The sequence below is a fragment of the Notamacropus eugenii genome, chromosome 6 (assembly GCF_028372415.1).
Source record: "Notamacropus eugenii isolate mMacEug1 chromosome 6, mMacEug1.pri_v2, whole genome shotgun sequence".
NCBI lineage: Eukaryota > Metazoa > Chordata > Mammalia > Diprotodontia > Macropodidae > Notamacropus > Notamacropus eugenii.
In genome coordinates this window covers 308322802-308343043 of record NC_092877.1, presented here as the reverse complement: position 1 = coordinate 308343043, position 20242 = coordinate 308322802, and the positions used below count along the sequence as shown (strand labels likewise).

Sequence of the window (20242 nt, the reverse complement as noted above, 5' to 3'; positions counted from 1 at the left end):
CCTTGTATCTTATTCTGGGGCTATTTCAAAACATTTCAATTTTCAAGTAAAAGTATATCTCACATAAATTTAATATGGAACAAAATTCTTAAGCAATAACTATCGACCTATCATAAGTAAATGCTACAATAAATTTTCATAATATTGTTGTCAATTTGTTAGGTCAGTAGTCTTTCTTAACATAGACTATCCTTGCTAAGAAACAAACTTCCCCTAGAGCATTGTCATATTTAGTTTTCCAGAAAAATTAAGGAAAATAGGTGAGGGGTCTCTGTATGAAGGAGCAATAAATCAACAGGTATTTATTTAGTACCTTACAAACAGAAAAGAAATAGTCTTTGTTTCCAGGAGTTTATTGGAAAGGAAGAATAATCATGTAAATAGAGAAATACAAAATACATATAAAGTAAAAATGAAATAAATGTATTGGGGGTCAGGGGAAGAGAACGTTGTGTAATTTCTATTGCTACAGGAAGTTTCCCTCATACAGTCGTGACTGATCTCTCCTTCCTCAAATTAACTTCTATTTACTTTTTGACTTATATGCTATATTCTCTGTAGAATAAGAATCCCTTGACTACAGGATCTATATTTCCTTTCTTCCCTCAATGTCTATCAAAGTGCTTTGTCCATAGTGTGGACTTAATATGATAAATGCACATTGAAATAGCTTGTTTTCAGTCCCTTTTTAATTTCTTTATCATGTCTGTGTGTGCCTGTATGTATGTATGTGTGTTTGTGTGTATATGTATACATACATATGTATACATACAGATATAGATATATATTACATTCATATACACATATATTATATATATATATATCATGTGGGTATGTATTTGCAGCACTTTTTTAATTGAGTATTTTTAAGCTAGAATGAAATGGGGAACTTAAACACATTTATAATTATTCTTTGTTAGCTTAATTAAGTCTTACACAAATTAAGTTGTAAGTTGTTCTAATATTTAAAATTTGGTATTTTCATTAGTCAGACCCCTTTGAGGATAGAAACAGATGGAAATGGTATAGACAAAATGACTATTTTTAACAAGCTACATGCTTCACTTTTTTTAAAAGCAGGATATTAATACAAAAGGCACCATTTTCTATTTTATTGCCAAAATAGCATTTGATGCGAATAATCTTTTAAAAATCTTTCTGCTAAAGTGTAACCAAGCACTAAACTTGAACTCCAGTCTACTCCTGCTATGTACTAAAAGCATCCTCATGTGATTTCTGTTGCTAATGATAATAAAATAATTAAATGTAACAGATGCAAACTTGGAAATTGGAAAAAAATTTCCTGAACTACACATGTCATAATATACCTTAGTTGGTACAGGGGCATGAAACTTTCATTAAGAGATGATGAATGTAACTAGAATTATAGCATTCACTAAGCAATGCATATATGTAAATACTAATCATGGTAATGTGGAATATCTTGAAATTAGTATTTATTTTATAATATCATTGGTGTTTTACAATTTTTTTTGTTATTAATGATATACTGCAAAAATTGCTTTGTTCTAATATAAGTCAGACTTGTCTGGGAAATGTGGATTCTCCCTTTTGTCAGACAGGGAGATATGAATATAGATAAGTCTCTTTGACCAAGACTGAATGATAACAGATCCACCTCTAATTATAATATCAATTATCTCATTAATCATTAACCAATCAGATTTCTACCCTCAAGAGCACCTATTCTTCCAAGAGCATATAAGCATTGAGTGGATTATATGATTTGTCTTTGGTCTAAGAGATATGGCCAAAGACCACCCTTTTGTTAATAATATGATAGTACCATTGATAAAATGATTAATTATCCAGAAACTATGTCTCTCAAATTTTTTATATACTACATAAGCAGGAAAACTCTAACCTCTTTTCCATATAGAAGACCTTTAAATATGTAAAGGAAACTATCCTGTCTCCCCAACTCCTCTGTTTTGTAGGGATAAACATTCCCAGTTCCTTCATCTGAGACCCACATAGCATAACTTTGGTGCCCTTCACTCTAACTGAGGAATTTAGTGATTTCAGGATAGTTTTCTTAATTTAAAAAAATAGAGATTCCTTTTTAACTATAAAATTTAACCATAAAGCACTAGAGAAGGACCCTGGCTAATATCATGCTTTATTCATATTCACTTAAATTACCAAGTAAAATGAGAGGTTAGAGCAAAAGGTAGATGAGGTTTCTTCTACCTTAAGATATATTATTCTACATAAGTCATATAACATAATTGCTACAAATACGACGATTATAATCTGCACCAAGAGTCCTCTGCTCCAGGTGGGCTGTTCTCTTCACTGACCTGTGGACATACTGGACACATTCCCATCCCTTTGTTTTTGCTTATTTTTGTTTTTCTCACCTCAAAAGTTCTCTTTTTGTACTAATTCCTTCAAGGCATAGCTCAAGTCTCCCTTCCATGTTACCACACTAATGTCTACTTCTCTGAATCCTGGTAGCATTTCTAGTCAATGCAATTATAATTTACAGAACAGTATTTCTTGATGCAGCTCCATGCCTTCTTTACAGACATAGAAGATTACGGTGTGAAAGATTGCACACATGGTCAGACGACGTTGATGTAGTAACTGATTTTCATGTCCTGCTATTTTTCCCCCTCTTTAAAACAAATCTTTGTCCAAGGGCTCATTCAGGCCCTTGTCTTCACTTGCCATGTCATTTCAGTGGCCTCCTAATTGGTCTTCTTGTCTCCTTTCTGTCCTCAGTCTAATTTATTCTCCACATGGTTGCTATAATGATTTTTCTTGAGTAGATTTGACTAAGAGAATCCCATATTCAAACTCAAGTAGCTACTTGTTCCCCTACTTATTTAAAATATAAACTTCTGTTTGACTTCGAAAGCTCTTTACAACCTGAAATTCATCTTTCCAGTTGCATTGTTCATTACTCTCCTTCCTGCACTCTGTGGTTCAGGCACATATCATTCCATCTCTCATTTCTACTCTCACATACTTCTCACCAAAATAAAAATAAAAATAAATAAAGCATATCTAGATGACATAATAAATAGAAAGACAGAGTTGGACTCAGGAAACCCAAGTTTGAATACTGTTTCAAAAACCCGTTAGCTTTGTGACTCTGGGCTACTTGTGTACCCACTTATAAAGCCTGGTTTCATTATCTGTAAAATGATGATAATAATTAGTACCTACCTCATGGGATTGTTGTGAAGATCAAAGACAATAATAATATACAAACCTTTGTAAGCCTTAAAACACTGCTTAAATATTAGCTATTCATAGTAGTTGTAAATAATGACTAATTTCATTTTAAATATAAAGATTGACAAAGAATGTGTCCAAACATTGCTTCCTTTACAGAACTAATTGGAAGTGGGTGGGATGAGGAGTGGGAATTTGTTCCTCTAGAAAATTTTTATACTTAAAAGTTCCAGTTCCCTTCTAAATTGGCTAACTTTCTTCCTTTCATGAATAGTCTCAGGAAAATTCAATACTAAAAAAGTGCCCCTTTAAAATCAGCAGTCATTCCCTGCCCCCAAAGTATTTCAAGCTGAAAATGGCACTTTAAATTGTAGAGGCAGGTGCTCATGCAATCAGGAAAAGACCCCAGGAGATAATCTGTGTCCCTGGGAGGGATCTCTATGTCACTGAAAGTTGATGCTGTTGGAAATATGCTCTTCCTACAGCTCAATCACTTCTTATATCATATGTAAAATTTTATCCTTTCTAGCTACTATTATCAAAGATAGAAAATTTTCAGTTAATTTTTTAAATTCTGCCTAAATAGACAGAATGAGATCTCAGAGAAAAGTGAGCAGATTACCTAAAGGCCAGGGTGTTAGAAATGGGATAGAGAGGAGGTGATAGGGATGACAGAAATTTGACACCTAAACCAAGATATGTTAGGGATCGGCTTTAATCTAGTAAAAACTACGACATCTAGAAATGAGGGGCACCTACTCATGGAACGATGAAAGGGTCAACTGAACATTACCTAGAAAATGGAAACTGAAGAAATCAAATCACTCTGCCTCACTGAGTTTCAACACAGCAGAGCAAAAACAATGCTTATGTAATATACTATACACAATGCAGGTATGATGCAAGGTCAAGAAATTAATTAATATTCTTCCCACTGATGGAGAGAGAAGAAAGAGAGAAAAAAGAGAAAAAGAGCCAGTATAAGAAAGACAAAGGGAGGAAGTGAAAAAAGAGAAGAAGAAGAGAGGAAATAAAGCAGAAAAGGGAGGATCCACTAAAGATTAAAAAGAGGGATGCTATTAACTAGGAAGGACAGGATTACAAAATGCAAAACTGATGTGCCATAAAGGACATACTTACCTCAGCATTAAAATAGTTGATTATTTTTTTTAAAAGACCAAAATATCAAATTTCACATATATGTGTATATACACATACACACATACACATATACATATGTATGTATTCCTAATTGATGAAGATATTAGGCAAGGTGGATTTTAAGGTTACATTCATTGTTATCTTTATTTGTTGCTATATATTTTTTCAAAACATTCAATGAGTTATTGGGGGGAAAGAATAAGGCCAGTACTAGAGAACCAAAAGCTGATATTGTAAGCAAGAGGACAAAATAAAGGAAAGAATGAGTGCTTATGAAGTGCTAGGACATGAGTACATAAAACTAGCATATGGCTTTCTTTTTCCTCTGGCAGTTTTTCGTCAATGGTGGTTGGGGGGAGGGGAGGGTAAGTACATGGATGAAATAGCTATGAAGTATAGGGTATAGTAGGAAGAGCCCTGGTGTGGGAGTCAAGTGATCTGAGTTCAAGTTTGAATTCTTTCCTCTGATTTTAAGAAAATTATATCTGTTTCCATTTTTTAAAGAAGCATTAAATCAGATAATTTCCATGTGATTTTCTAGCTCTGAGATCCTATAATTCTATGAAAAATCTAAATTAATAAACAAATGTTATATGTTACAGGATCTATAAAGTAGATGAATAGAGGCTGAATAGTAGTGGATTGAGTTCTGAGCTTGAAGTTATAAAGGCAGGTTCAAATTCTATTTCTGACATTTGTTAACTGTATAAACCTGAGTAAGTCACTTTAACCTCCAAGAGTGCTCTGTCAAATCTCTAGGACTTATTTGCTCCATCATAGATGGATTGTGTAGACCACTGGTATCAAAATCAAACAGAAATGGGAACTACTAAACCATACATAAGGAATCCTGCACATTAATATTGTGTTTAAAAAAACATACATTAATATTATCTATGTTCTATTGTATTTTTATTCATTTTGTTAAATATTTTCTAATCATCTTTTAGTTGCATTTGTTTCAACTCAGGAATATCCAGTATGGTCCCCAGGCCATATACTTGATACCTCTGATATAGATGTTATTGGGTGGAAAGAGTTCCTACTTTGATGATGATGATGGCGATGATAACTAGCCCTTATATACTGCTTCAAGGTTTGCAAAGTGTTTTACAAATCTTAACTTGTTTTTTACGTCACAACATTCCTGGGAGATAATTATAACAATTATTCTCATTTTACAGATGAAAAGGCTGAGGCAAACTGAGATTAAGTGACTTGCCTAAGATTACACAACTTGTAAAAGCAAGACTGAATTTTAACTTAGGTCTTCCTAATTCCATGTCCATCACTTTATCTATTGTAGTACTTACCTACCACCAAGAGTTCTCCATGCAGGTGAGATCGCATGTTTGGTCAGGAAATAGAATCAATGACTATCCAAAAAGTCTGGAAATAAAATAGAAAAGAATTTTTAAAATAAGGCTGACAATGGAAATGAGAAGAAAAGAGAAAACTCAAAGAAAATGAAAAGGCAAAAAATTCTGCTCTGCCTCTTAAATAATTTATGATACTTGTTTCTATATGATCTAATTTCATAGCTCAGACCTGGAGATTAATAATAAACATGATGAGAGGGCTGTTTCTTCAGTATTGGCCAGTCAGTATTATCTTAGGACGACTTTAATTTCAACATTCATTTATTAAAACACTGGGGAAACAAAGTCAAAATGGCCTCAAGCAGCTATTATGCTAAAATTAAGAAATGTACTCGTACCTGTGACCTGAGCCAGGAGTTTAGATTCTGTTTGTTACTTCGGTTATCATTATGAAGAATAGGGAATATCATTGGCTAGAGTTTTAAGACACTCTCCATCCTAACAAAATATATAGATGTTTTTGATGTATGCAGCTCCTGATTTAGAATGAGTATATGGATAGAAGGAAGGTTTAGTAATACCTACAAAATAGGCTTCCAAGTTGACTTCCCTCTGGCTTACTAGTGGAGGTGAAATTAGAAATCCAAGAGGAAGAGGGAGATGATGATCTGGTCACAAATCAGCTTTCATAAGTGATCTTTTCTTAATGTATTATTTCTCAATTCCAACATTTCCAGTACCTCCACTATATTCTATGACATTATCCTCTTAGGGGTTTTGTTTTGTAATTTTAAGATACCTCTTATTCTGTTTTATTTTCTGGTTATTCTTCTTCGTCATAATTAGTGAATGTAGGTATCACCTACATTCTTTACTTTCACTTTCACATACTTTACTATCACTTACATACTCTTTATCTCTCTACTTCTGCCCTAACAGAGTATTTTCCTTGATTTTAACTACCACTTCTAGACAATTATTTCTCAAATTTCTGTCTCTATGCCCTCCCCCGCCCCCATCTTCTCCTTTCTGCATTACCAATTACCTGCCAAAACTTTTCAACTGCTTGTCCAAAAGCACTTCATACACAAGATGTTGAAAACTGAACTCAGTATTTTTCTTTTTCAAACCTACTTCTCAGAATTTGCCTGTATGAATAGTATTGCTGTTCTAGTCACCCAAGAACCTCTGAGCCATCTTTGATCCTTACATCTCCCTCTCCATCATCACCTAGATCAAATAAGTTGCCAAGTCTTGTTGATTCTGCTTTCACAGAATTTTCACAAGACCATCTCATTTTTACCATTTTGAACTCTCAGCACATGTACTGCAATTATCTCTTTCTTCTAATTCATCTCACTACAAACAATTAATTTTTCAAATTCATCTGACACACAACCAGCATATTTATCTTACCCATGTGTATCATTCATCTATTCAGAAATTTACAGAAGTTTTAATTTCTTAACCTTTTTAAAATGTATTTTATTTCATGAAATATTTACAAATTAAATGTAATAAATTACATTCTTTTTTTAAATTGAGTTCCAAATTATCTCCGTTTATCTTGCCCCTTCACCAATCCTTGAGAAATCAAGCAATATGATTACATGTGTGAAGTCATGCAAAACAGATTTCTATGCTAGAAAATACACAAAATAATCCCAAGAACAACAAAGAAAGCTTTTTAAAAAGTATGCTTCAGTCTCTCTCTCTGGAGATGGATAGCATTTTTTTCATGGGTCCTTTGGAATTATGTTTGATCATTTTCTTGATCAGAGTAGCTGTCTTTCACAGTTGATCATCCTCACAATATTTCTATTACAGTGTACAGTATTCTCCTTGTTCTACTTACTTCATTTTGCCCTCAGTTCATGGAAGTTTTCCCAGGTTTTTGGTCAGCCCCAATTGATGGTCATCACTTCGATTTCCAATCCTTAGCCACCACAAAAAATCTGTTATAAATACTTTTGTACAGATAGGTAATTTTCCTTTTTGTCTGATATCTTTGAAATATACACCTAGTAGTTTTATTGCTGGGTTAAAAAGTAAGCATGGTTTTATAGCCCTTTGGGCACAGTTCCAAACTATTCTCCAGAATGGATGGATCAAGTTTACAACTCTACCAATAGTTCATAACTGTCCCAATTTTTTCACTTAACTTCGAGCATTTGTTATTTTCTTTTTCTATCATCTTAGCCAGTATGATCATTGTGTTAGTTGCTTTAATTTACATTTCTCTGTTCAATAGTGATTGAGAGCATTTTTCCTTGTAACTATAAAATTGATTTCTTTTTCTGAAAACTGCCTGTTCATATCATTTAGTCGCTTATCACTTGGGGAATGAACTATTTATATTTTTAAAATTTGGTAAAGTTTCCTATATATATGAGAAATGAGGTTTTTATAAGAGAAATTGACTGTAAATTTTCCCAGTTTCCTGTTTTCTGTATAATTTTGCGTGTATTAATTTTATTTGTGCAAAACCATTTCAATATCATATAATCAAAATTATGTTTTACTTTCTACGATCCTCTCTATCTTCTGTTTGGTCATAAACTTTTCCCCTATCCATAGATCTGACAGGTACATTTTTCCACACTTACCTAATTTACTTCTAATATCACCCTTTGTATATGAATAATTTTGATCTTATCTTGGTATATATTGTGAGAAATTGGTCTATGCCTACTTTCTGCCCAACTTTTCCCAGCAATTTTTATCAAATGATGAATTCTTACCCTCGAAAGCTTGGATCTTGGACCAGAAACGCTGGTCATTTACTGCTACGTATTGTGTACCTAATCTATTCAACTGATCCAATACTGTTTCTTAGCCAGTAGCAGATTGTTTTCATGATTATCACTTCATAATATAGCTTAAAATGTGTTACTGGTACTCTGCCTTTCTTCACATGTTTTTCATTGATTCCTTTAATATTCTGGAATTTTTCTTCTTCCAGATGAATTTTATTTTTTTTCTAGCTCCATAAAATAGTTCTTTGGTACATATAAAACATGGAGACTATGGGGAAAATAAGGAATAATTTCCCAAGGTCACTTTAAGTCAATTTCAACATAGATTTAAATTCTTATAATGCAATACCTAGCCATGTCTTGTAAAAGGTAATCTTTTGTGTAACTCCTATTACCACTGGCACCACCAGGTTTCTCACAGAAGAAGGAAAATATGAGTCATGGCAGAGTGTCAGTTATGTTTGAAACTTGCATTAATCTTGAAAAAGCATGCACTTCTAAATTAAAGATTCAAGTTTCAAATGAATATGATTGCTGAAAGTCAAACAATGGGAAACTGAAACATTTTGAACTTGAGAAGACATGGATAGAAAGTTAGATAGATAGATAGATAGATAGATAGATAGATAGATAGATAGATAGATAGATAGATGGTAGATAGATACATAGATAGATAGATAGATAGATAGATAGATAGATAGATAGATAGATAGATAGATAGATGAAGGGATAGAGATATATACACACATATACATATATACAGACATATATATATATGTTTGTACATATATATATGCATATGCATTAACAAATATCAGAAAAGTAGAATACTTCTCTTGGTCTTCAAACCAGGAAACTCAGGAATTTTACAAATAATATGGGAAGGAAGCAGGGACTTCTATAGCATGTAGGCTGTGTCAGGCACTATGTTAAGCATTTTTTTAAAAACATCATCTCACTTGATCCTCATAACAACTCTGAAAGGTAGGTGCTGTTGTTATCCGTATTTTATAAATTTAATAACTTAGGCAAACAGAGGCTACCTAACTTGTCCAGGGTCACACAGATAATAAGTGTCTGAAGTTGGTTTTGAACTGGAGTTGTCCTGACTCCAGAGCCAGAACTCTTCCATGTCAACTACTTGTCTCTATGCTCTGTATCTTCTACAAAAGGTCCAGCTTAATTTCATAATAAATATAACAAATAAAAAATTTTCTATGTTCATAAAATCCAAACTAGGCAATGGAGAAATGTTATTATTATATTTATATGTACCTATTTATAAGAAAATTTAAAAAGATTAAAGGAAAACATCACTAAACATTCATATATGTACATGTATACACATTTTTCATGAGGCCTTTGTGTCAGTAGGAAACCCATACCACTCCAGTTTGTAGGTTTGCCCCTTCTCCCCCTCTAAGAAAAAAAAGATGCTAAGAGACAGACATCAAAGCTCTGATTTTTTTCTCCTAGCTATGGCAACATATAAATAATAAAATTTTATTCGTGAAGAACTGGAAAGGGTTTTTTTTGAGACTACTGTACTTTGTTCTTGTTTCCTTCCCTTGATACCATTTCCTTACTTCATGAAGGGAGAAAAATTTCTCAAAAATCTATATCCATGAGGTCCTTCCTTTAATCAATTTTTGTTTCATAGATAATTTTCTAAAATATTGTAAACAAAAAGAAGGAAAAATTTTATCCTCTTATTGTTATTGTTTAATAAAAAAAATTTGCAAAAATATTTGAATAGAGAGCTTTTGGCTTGGCAGCAAAGATCAAATAAGGCAAACCGCTGCACAAGCAATTTCGTTGTTTTTTAAGTCTTTCTCTATTACATTTGTTTTATCCAGGGATGTGCTAGTAAATGTGTAACAACCAGCTGGGCAGGTGGGGAAGACCTTGGACACACTTTTAAGTTTCATATTCATTATAAACAATTCCCCTCTCACTTTCTTCACTCTGGACAAACAAAGCAATAAATCAAAGCTTGATTTGTAACATTTGCTAATTTATGAGGTATAAATGCTTGCTGAAAACCTTACAATTGGTCTCAAAGCCGTACAAGCTTTAGGATACTATTATTTAAAACTCCAGCTATTTATCTTCTGACTTGTATCCTATTCTCACTGTCTTCCTAGATTCATATGTAGTGTTAGGAGGATGTTAGTATTAGAGGAACTATAAGAATAAATAGGAGATATGAGAAGAGATCTTCCCCCTGCTTTATGGCAGAAGTAAGAATTGATGAGTGTAGTAGTATAATACCTATAAAATCAGAGTTTTTGATATTATCAGTCCGCTAGCATTGTGGAACTCCCCCGTCCCCCCTGCCCCCCCGCCTTTCTTTATCTTTAAGGAATAGCTGTGTAGATCAGACAGAAGAAAATATATAGTGGGAAATATAAATAATGTAATAACAAAAGAAAATTCTATATTTATAAAAGTGACATTTTTTTCTTTTTTTCAGCAAACAGAAGTGGGAAGTAGAGAAACTAAATGCTTATTAATTGAAAAAAGAGAATCTATTATTTTTAAAAGAAGGTTTTGGTATAAATGATTATGTCAGATTAAACTTTTGCTTATATCGCTTTCTGATTGCCGATCTCCATAAGAAGACGGAAAGTTTTCAAGGGTAAATTAGCAGTTTAGTGTGTAGACCGTTATAACCTCTATGAATTCAATGCTATATTTTGTGTAACCTAGGGTTACTTAAATGCGACTTAAATAAATATGCCAAGCTACAGAATTATACTAGAAAGAACCCTGGAGCAGGAATCACAATTCCATTTCTATTTCTACCTTGCTTTGTAACTTGGGTAAATCATTGAAGTCCTTTGCCTTTAGCTTCATCTAAAGACAATAGATGAGGTGATTCCCGTGATTTCTTTCCAGTTCTAACATTCTGATTCAGGGATTCAAAATATTATAGTTACTCAGTCAAAAAGCCCATTGTGGGAATGTCACCTGACTGAGTTGGCACGGCATATGCATGTAATTTCCACAAATGTCAATGAACTTCAACAACCAGTTACTAATGGGATACATGAAGCCAGGTCAGAGAGAGAAGATGTTTATACCCTCTCAACTATCTTACCGAGGACAAGACCTCTAAATTTTGTCAAAATGAATAATAAAACATCAAAGACAAAAGATGCAGTCAAGACAAAAAAAAAATGAAAGTTCGGCTTCATGTTGACCATAAATCATTAATTCTACTTTAATGAGTTGTTTCAAAAGAGTAATGAATTTGCTAGGGTGACTATTTCCTCTATTAGTTTTGACCAAAATTACTCCACATCATAGAAGATGGCTTGATGAATTGCTATAATCAAAACTATTCATTACTTGACTGTTAACTTTCTGGTGACAAGAGTGCCTCTGACTTAACTGGGCTGGTCCATAAACAACAAACAATCTGTTCCAAAATGAATACAGTTATCCCTTACACATCACAGGGGTTAGAGATGTAGCACCCTAACAATCTGAAAAATTTGTGAAAAATTTTTTGGCCTTCCCTTTATACCAGAAAAAAAGTCTGAATTATTATGGTACCAAAAGATAAAATATGTTCTATACATATATTTTATACATATATTTATATACATACAGTTTTATACATATATTTTATGCATTTCTGAGTTTCTAAACTTTCTGCTGAGCTTCGTGTATGGTCTGAGCCTTTCCCAAAACCCAAAAAGAAAATCCCATTTAATTTCTTATGCCAATCTATGACATATAAAAATTACAATAGGGAATGTCATGATATGGAAGGGATAACTGTATTTGAAGACCATTCATTTTATATCATAGACCATAAGATTTGTTGTAGAGCTAGAAAGACCTTTAGAGACCTCTCAGAGAGCACCCCCTGTTTTCCTCTGTTTCCTCTTTCTCTTCCCATTTGGTCACTATGGATCTGGTCTTATTAGAAGTCAAAGGATAAGGTCTTTTCTTTAGCTATCTTAATTTTGGCCTAACAGTAATTTTCTTAGATTTAACTCTCACCTCTAGGCAATTCTTCTTCAAACTTTTTGTCTCTAGCCCCAGTTTCATCCTTCTCCTCCACACCTGCATTGCCAGTTGTGTGCTGAACCTTTTCACCTGCTTGTACTGTTGACGCCTCAAAGTCTACATGTCAAAGATTAAATTCAGTTGTTTTTCTTCCTTAAACCTATTTCTCCTCAGAATTTGCCTCTATGAATTTTGTTTCTGTTCTCTTAATCACTCAGACATGAAACTTCAGAACCATCTTTAAGCCTCATTCTCTTCTTTTCCTTTGGCACCAAATAGGTTTGATAATATTTCCACAGAGTTTTCACAAGACCTTGGAGTTTTTTGCACATGTTCTCTGAGCTTCAGTTTCCCCATCTGCAAAATTTGGATAATTTATTTGTACCGTTTACTTTGCTCTGCTTAAAGTGCTTTGTAACTCTTAAAGTGCTATTGACAATTATCTCCAAGGCAGTTATAAACTAACACTCTTCCTTTCAAATAATAGGAGTTATAAAATGCAGAATCACTGAAAGACAGAAGAAAAGACCTATTTAGGATTTGCTTTAATTATTAGTTCTCCAATTCCACATTTGTGTACATTGGGACCTAATATTGGACTTACTATGGACAGTAGACATTAATAAAATATTCTTAAACCAAGGAGCACTGAATCAAAATGAAAGGAAGAAGAGATTCATTTTAAATTGGGAATTCAATTCAATTCAATTTCAATATGCAGTACATAGTCCAAATCTAGAAAATGCCAAAAAAAAAAAATACAATACTTGAACAAAAAATACATGAATGCATTGGAGCGTCATCTAGAATGAAACTAGGAAGTATACATTGTAACACAAATAATTGTATACGAAGTAAACAAATTACAAAAATATTTCATGTGTCAATTAAAACACATGTCCACTTAAACTATCATTTTGTCTCTCACTTCCCTTTCAAAGCCAAACTTCTATGAAAAGTCATCTATACATTTTCCACTTAATTTTCTCTCAACTCTTTACAATCAGCCTTCTGACCTATTCATTCAGCTGACATTATTCTCTCCAAATTTACCAAAGTTCCTTTGATTTCCATATGCAATGACCTTTTCTCATTCCTCTTACTTCTTGATCTCTCTAAATTAATACTGATGACCATCCCTTCTCTTGACACCCTCTTTCATGTATTTTCATGACCTATAATCTCCTGGATCTCCTCCCACCTATTTCGACACTCCATCTCAGTTTTTTGGTGGATGATCATATATGGTCTAAACCTCCAGACATTCTCTTAGTGATTTCATTACTTCCTATGAGTTTAACTTTCAGTTCTATGTAGATGACTCTAAGATGTAGACATACAGTTCAAAATACTCTTCTTAACTCCGTTCTCACTTCACCAACTGCCTACCCAATATTTCCCAATTGTATGTCCCATAAAAATCTCAAATTAATCATATGGAAGACAGAACTCATTAATTTTCCTTGCCTCCAAGTCTTTTCCACTTCTTAAATTATCTATTTCATTGAGGGCATCATTCTTTCAGAGACAGCTCTCTAGGCTTCACCCTCTGACCCTCCTGACATCTCTCTATATAATATTCCAGAAACCTCTTCACCCTCCAATCTCAATCCACCTCTGAACTTCACATATTGCAAGTACTCTACCCCAGTGACCTCTCCCACTAATTTCCTGGTTCCTTTTAGAGTCTCCATTTTAAAAAGGAAGCCCAGGTCAACTACATTTTCATTCTTTTTCAAGTTTCATTGTTAACTCTCTTGGACTTTTTCTATGAAGTCCCTGTGCTGGGTACCTTTATTTATTATACTCCTCTCCTTACCTTTTCAGTTCCCTTTAATTTACTACAATATCAAATATTTAATTTTCTACTGTCTAAAGAAATCACTGTATTAAATGTTAAATATATTTAAAATATAAATACATGTATTGCTTCATTATTAACTATATTTATATCTAAACTAAACTTCATAAAGAAAAACACAACTTCCTTCTCTTCTTTTACTGGAATGTTTACTATACTCTCACAGAACTCTACTGAACAACTGACCAATATTACCAACGAATTCATTTGAAATCCTACAGACAAGAACCTATATCAGATTGCAGCAGTCTTGGGGAGGAATGAGGGGAGGAAGGAGGGAACTAATTTAAAACTCAAAAACTTGTGTAACTAAATTTCGTAAACTAAAAATAAATAAATAAAATTTAAAAACAAAGAAAATTCTACAGGCAGAAGGTATAGTAAAATAAGTGAAGGAAACTGAGAACCATTAAAAAGTTTGCTTCCACAGAATTTTGTGGTAATCTATTATGCTTGCAATATAATTCATAATTTAGATCTCCAAAGATTATGACTTTCAAAGAGCCTGATATCAGTGCTGCAAAAACATGCAAATGTCTATAACATCTGGATCACATGATTACATAGCTAATAAGGTATGATTACAGTGTAACAGAGGGGAACAACGGGGCTACTGTAGTTCAATGTATAGAATGGAAATGAAGGTATGTGCATTTGCCTGATCAGACTTGGGAAACAGTTTGTACTTAGAATTTCAAACCCTTTTGTTTGTTTGGAAACAATTTGATGACAGGTTAAGAAACAGCAAGAATACTTTTTTCTTAGAAGTTATCAGAGTTTGATATGATTGTATAAACATCAGGACCATTGGGTATATGAAGATTTCAAATCACTGCAGAAGCAAAACAATCATATTTCAAATATTCAGAGGAAAAAATACGTTTGTAATATTATTGGGCCGTTATTTTCTGATTAAATCGGTGTTAAATAATTTTTAACATGAACCCCTTGGACTATATCACACAAATCCCCATGGAATTTATAAAAACGCTAAATGGAAACCACTGCTCTACAATAAAATACCAAGTCCTCTGTTTAATTTTTAAGGTTCTTCATAATCTGCCCCTAGCCTACATTTCCAGGATTATTACACGTTACACTCCCTAATGCAATCTACATTCCTGCCAAACAGGGCTATTTACTAATCTACCCTCTCTACATGACTGGAATACTTGGGTTCCTTCAAGACTCAGCTCAGATGAATCCACAGAAGAACTATCTGAAATGCTCAAAGGTATTATTATGTACTTTGTACATATTTTATATTTAATTTTCTATGCGCATTTTTCCTCCTCCCTCCCCAATTGAATGTAAGAGACTTGAGAGCAAAGACTGTTTATATTTTGTTTTATTTTACATTTGTATGCTTTATTTTTGGATTGTATCTGGTAGATAGAAGGTGGCTTTATAAATGTTACCTGAATATTCATGTGATCAGAGACCAAGAAATTACTTTAAGGAACTAATTCAAATTTAGAAGGATGGAGTGATTGAATTTTGGTTTTATAATATTATAACTATTCCCTGTTTTTTTACAGGTAATTAATCTGCAAGCTTGAGACCAGTACTTCCACTTTGTTACACTGCATATAGTGAAATCTGAGTATGTTCTCATATTCTATCAGACTTTGGTGCTGAGTGGAATATGGATTAAAACACAATTGCTTTAGTTAAATTGGCTTAGTTCACTTCAAAGAACAAACAAATAGAAGCTATGTCTTTGAATTGGTGGAACAATAGCTTTAGTAAAAGAACTCCTAAATTTCGTTCCAAATTATGGTAGTAAGATGCCATGAGGAACCCTTAAAACATTGCCAGTTTTTATGCTTCTTTCACAGCAGTTTCAACTAGTTAATGACATACTGCATTTACTGGCATAATTTCCCTCTGTTATTTTCACTTCAAAAACAAGGGGATTAAATTACAATGAGATTATTTTGTCTTGATTTTCTTCTAAAATGCTGGGAAGGGGGAAAAAAGAGAACATTTTAGGGTGTTTTTTTTTTCCAAGTTAAGACCTGTAATTTCACTGATACAGGAACTCCTGAAAGAATGTGTGTGTATGTGTATATGTACACATATACATGTATGCGTCAGTATATGTATACATATAAATATATACACATAGGTTTATATTATTTAGAAAACTTGGAATATTTCAAGAATATTGATAAATCTGGATATATTAAAACATAAGTAAAAACAGTCCCTGATGTCAAGGAACTTCCACTCTAATAACAGAAGATTGTATACACACATATACATATATATATATATACACACACGTTCATACATATATACACATGATATGCATATACACATAGATACACATGTGTGTATGTATATATATGTGTGTGTATATATATGTGTGTATATATATATAGTCAAGGAGGGACATTATGTTTGGGAAAACTGTAGGAATGGTGAAGGTGACTGTAAGGGAGTATACTGATAGAAGCTTTCCAAAAAGTAGTAGCCCATGTAACTCAAGTTTCCAAATAAACACAAGGGATATGTGCACTGCTGTGTAAGTATAACTCTGGACTGATGGAAAGGTTATGATGCAACATTATGAGCACCACCATGAAAGATTAAAGGTTTATTAAATGCTTACTATGTTCCAGGTATTAGGCTAAGCACTTGGAATAAAAATACAGGGAAAAATACAGACCCTATCATCAAGGAGTTAACATTGTTATGGAAGAAGATGCCACATTAAACTGAGCTGGAAAGTGGGGCAGAGGAGCCAAAAGGTATCCCTTTTGAGTCAAGGTGGCAAATCCCAGAGGGAGGACTGGAGTGGGGAGAGAAGTAAGTCATGGCTTACCTGGGCATTTTCTCAGTTCCTGATAGGCATTCACTAATGGAAGGAGGGCACCAGCCACAGAGGCAGAGGTATCTCTAGGGTGAGAAGGGACCCAAGGTACAGGTGGAAATGACAAGAAAGGCAAGAGCAGTACAAGTTTATCTCTTTAAGAGAAAACATGCAGGAAGTGGCTTTTTGTTTTGAACCTACTGGCAATATTTAGAGAAGAAAATAGGGAAGATAAGCATAATCTTAGTTGATTACCTTTTCAGAGACTGGAGGAAAGAGAACCCAAGTTTTGGAATTCTCAAGGGGCTATTTTGTCTGCCCCTCCCAATGTCCACTTCTCCCTTCTATTACAGTCCTTACTCTGCCCTCTTCAGGGGCATTCCAGACTTCAGAATGTGTTTGCCAAAGCCCCTGTGAATAGCACTTAGAAAACCTATTGGGACATGCTTACCCTACAAGAGCAGAGTGAATTTTACAGCAGTACTGATATAATTTTCCAGAATGGAGAGAGTGGGAGCCCTGTTGGCTCAAGGAAGCAAAGAGGCTAGTGAGAAGATGCCTTTGAAATAATGTCAATCGTGGCAAGAGCTGGTATGAGAGAGACCTCAAGGGCTCCATGGGGTACCTACCAAGAAGAACTCAGAGGATATAAGGTAAGATGTAGCTCAGCAACCATTCCCCAAATTAAAGTCATAGAGCAATGCCTGGTACACAGAAAGGATAAGTGACCTGTCAGACATCACATGTACTGTATGCATTTCAGTGGCAGAACTTGAACCTGGGTCTTGGGAACATGAGGACAGATCTATCAATATCATGCCACACCACTTCTCATAGTTGAACTATGATGAGGAAAAACATGTTTGAATGAATGAGATTATGATTATTTTAAGTAAAAAGTTTTTCCCATGGGTTCAAATACTCCCCACCTTACCTAGAATTCATGCAGTTCCTCAGATTTGGAGATAAAAGTGATGTTAAAAATCATCTACTCCTATATCTTACTTTTACAAATGAGGAAACAAAGACTTACTGATATCACAGGGTTAAAACTGGAAGGACCCTTAAAGGCTGTCATTTTAACAATTCATTTCACAGATGAGAAAACTGAGTCCCAGAGCGGTTGTGACTTGCCCAACATCACAAAAGTAGCAAGTTATAGAGCAAGGATTTAAACTCAGGTGTTCAATGTTCTTTGTGTTTCTTTGTGCTTAAAATGGGAATATTTTGTCTATCATTAGCATGAATTCTTTGTTCCCTGTGGGAGGCATTCCCAAGAAACCAGTAAGGATTAGGGTGAAAAGAAAACATGAATTTCTAAGAGGGTTGTCAATCCATCAGGAGATATTTCTGAGCACTTATAAGAGCCCTAATCACATTATATTGGGCAACATATAAATACTTAATCTTTAAAATTCTCTTCTCTGGCCCCAGGGAATGAAGGTGATTTGGGGTTATCAAAGGTTTAAAGGTTTTGCCATCAAGATATCAGCTCTAGGTGGTCTAATCAAATTGAAAAGGCTTAAAGAATACTCCCAGAAATCAGCCAACCATGCTAAACTCATAGAGGCTTATCACTAGAGGAGACTACAAGGTGATAAATTATTTTGGCCCCAGAAATTCAATAATTTTTGAAGGGCCATTTAGTAAGATGTGGAGGGGAAGGGACCTTAGGCAGGAATATCCATAAGATAAAAATCATTATTTTGAAAAATTTGAAGTTAAAGGAATGCCATGTTAAATAAATATATTCCCTTTGTCTTTAATAATCTTAACACTTTAAACACTACAGGTGTTTCCCCTCCGCCACCCTCACCAATGCATTATCTATAATGCTATTATAATGTTGCCTAAGTGAAGAAAACTAAAGGACCTTTTTACAATCCTCAAATACTGGGACATGCTTCCACTTCATAATCCATTTTCTGTACTCAGGTAGTCCTGTTTTGCTTATCTAGCAATCCAAAGAGCTTGAGAAATGAACACACAATAGAAGTTATTATTTATCCCTTGTATCAGAAACTGCTTTTATCTAGGGCAGTTCTGCTCTTGATAATTACAGAGTTTTTCAAGTATTTCTTTCAAAGTTATGTAATTGTCATGGTATCACGTTCCTGACATCATGTTCCTCTTCCAGAATGAAGAACAAACTGCACCACCAATAATGTATGCATTAACTACCAGTGTTCTGTGTCCCACAAGCAGGTGTAACTTTCTATGTAAGTATCACACTGGTGAGTGTGATATCATTTTAGGGATGTCTTTTAACAACTCCACGTCCTTCCACAAATTCTCCCATTTGCTTGCTGAAACACAAAAGTCCAAAACTGAGACTTACTATTTTTGCCTAAAGATTCTTAATCCTCTTTAAAATGCAAATACCTCTGAGTGTTAATAGTAAGTCTTATCAATGACTTCTATTTTATTGATACATCAACATATTATAGGAAAATCAATATTTTTTCTACTTACAATTTACTCATTTTTGTTTAAATTTTTTTTAAACCTTTATCCTGGTGAGATTATTTTTGTTACTAACTCCAAGTTCTTGCAGAAAGTAGTTCTATATCTATGCTTTGTATGTGATGGTGACTTTGGGAACATTTGATGTAAATGTCAAGTTATACAAGCTTTGCCTGCAAAGAGCTAAAGGGAAGAGAGGAAAAAACTGTTTCTTCCCTGTTGGAAAAAGACCGTTGAGGAGGTTAATGTTAGCAAACTTAGAGACAGAGATTTCTGGCCAGTTTGGAACAATTGTATCTTCAGTATATCCCACAAGCTGTCACAGAGAGAACTCTTGGCCCAGCCTCCACCCTAACTCTTGGGGAAGAGACAGTTTAATTTTAACATATACTGTCCTGAAATCCCCTTTCTCAGCACTAGACACTTGCTACAAAGGTTAGATTATAATAGGTTATATTCCAGAGTATGACATCCATTATGAGGCAATATTCCTAGGGCTGATTATGTCCTTTAGGGAGAAAAAACCTTGCCTGAAAATGCAGCTGTACACGCTCATGGTGGGATCTGTTAGTTCAGAGAGTGTTCAGGAGAAATTTTGTCAAATAAGTAATTGATCACTGGAAATTCATACCCGAAGTAAATATACTCA

The 20242-nt window shown here is 33.9% G+C and overlaps 2 long non-coding RNA genes across 3 annotated transcripts in view; one reads left to right on the top strand and one right to left on the bottom strand.

The window, feature by feature from the left end:
• Nucleotides 1-17239, bottom strand: part of LOC140509696 (uncharacterized) — a 93109-nt gene extending 75870 nt beyond the window's left edge. For both annotated transcript variants that reach the window (XR_011968884.1, XR_011968885.1), the window contains exons 1-2: nucleotides 17143-17239; nucleotides 5676-5751 (exon numbers count right to left, since the gene is read on the bottom strand). This is a non-coding gene — a long non-coding RNA (uncharacterized lncRNA). The remainder of the gene's footprint in view (nucleotides 1-5675; nucleotides 5752-17142) is intronic.
• Nucleotides 17240-17617: 378 nt separating this feature from the next.
• On the top strand, nucleotides 17618-19354 carry LOC140511586 (uncharacterized). The gene is made up of 2 exons (XR_011969579.1): nucleotides 17618-17783; nucleotides 19268-19354. It is a non-coding gene; the product is annotated as an uncharacterized lncRNA (long non-coding RNA).
• The last annotated feature ends 888 nt before the right edge of the window (nucleotides 19355-20242 follow it).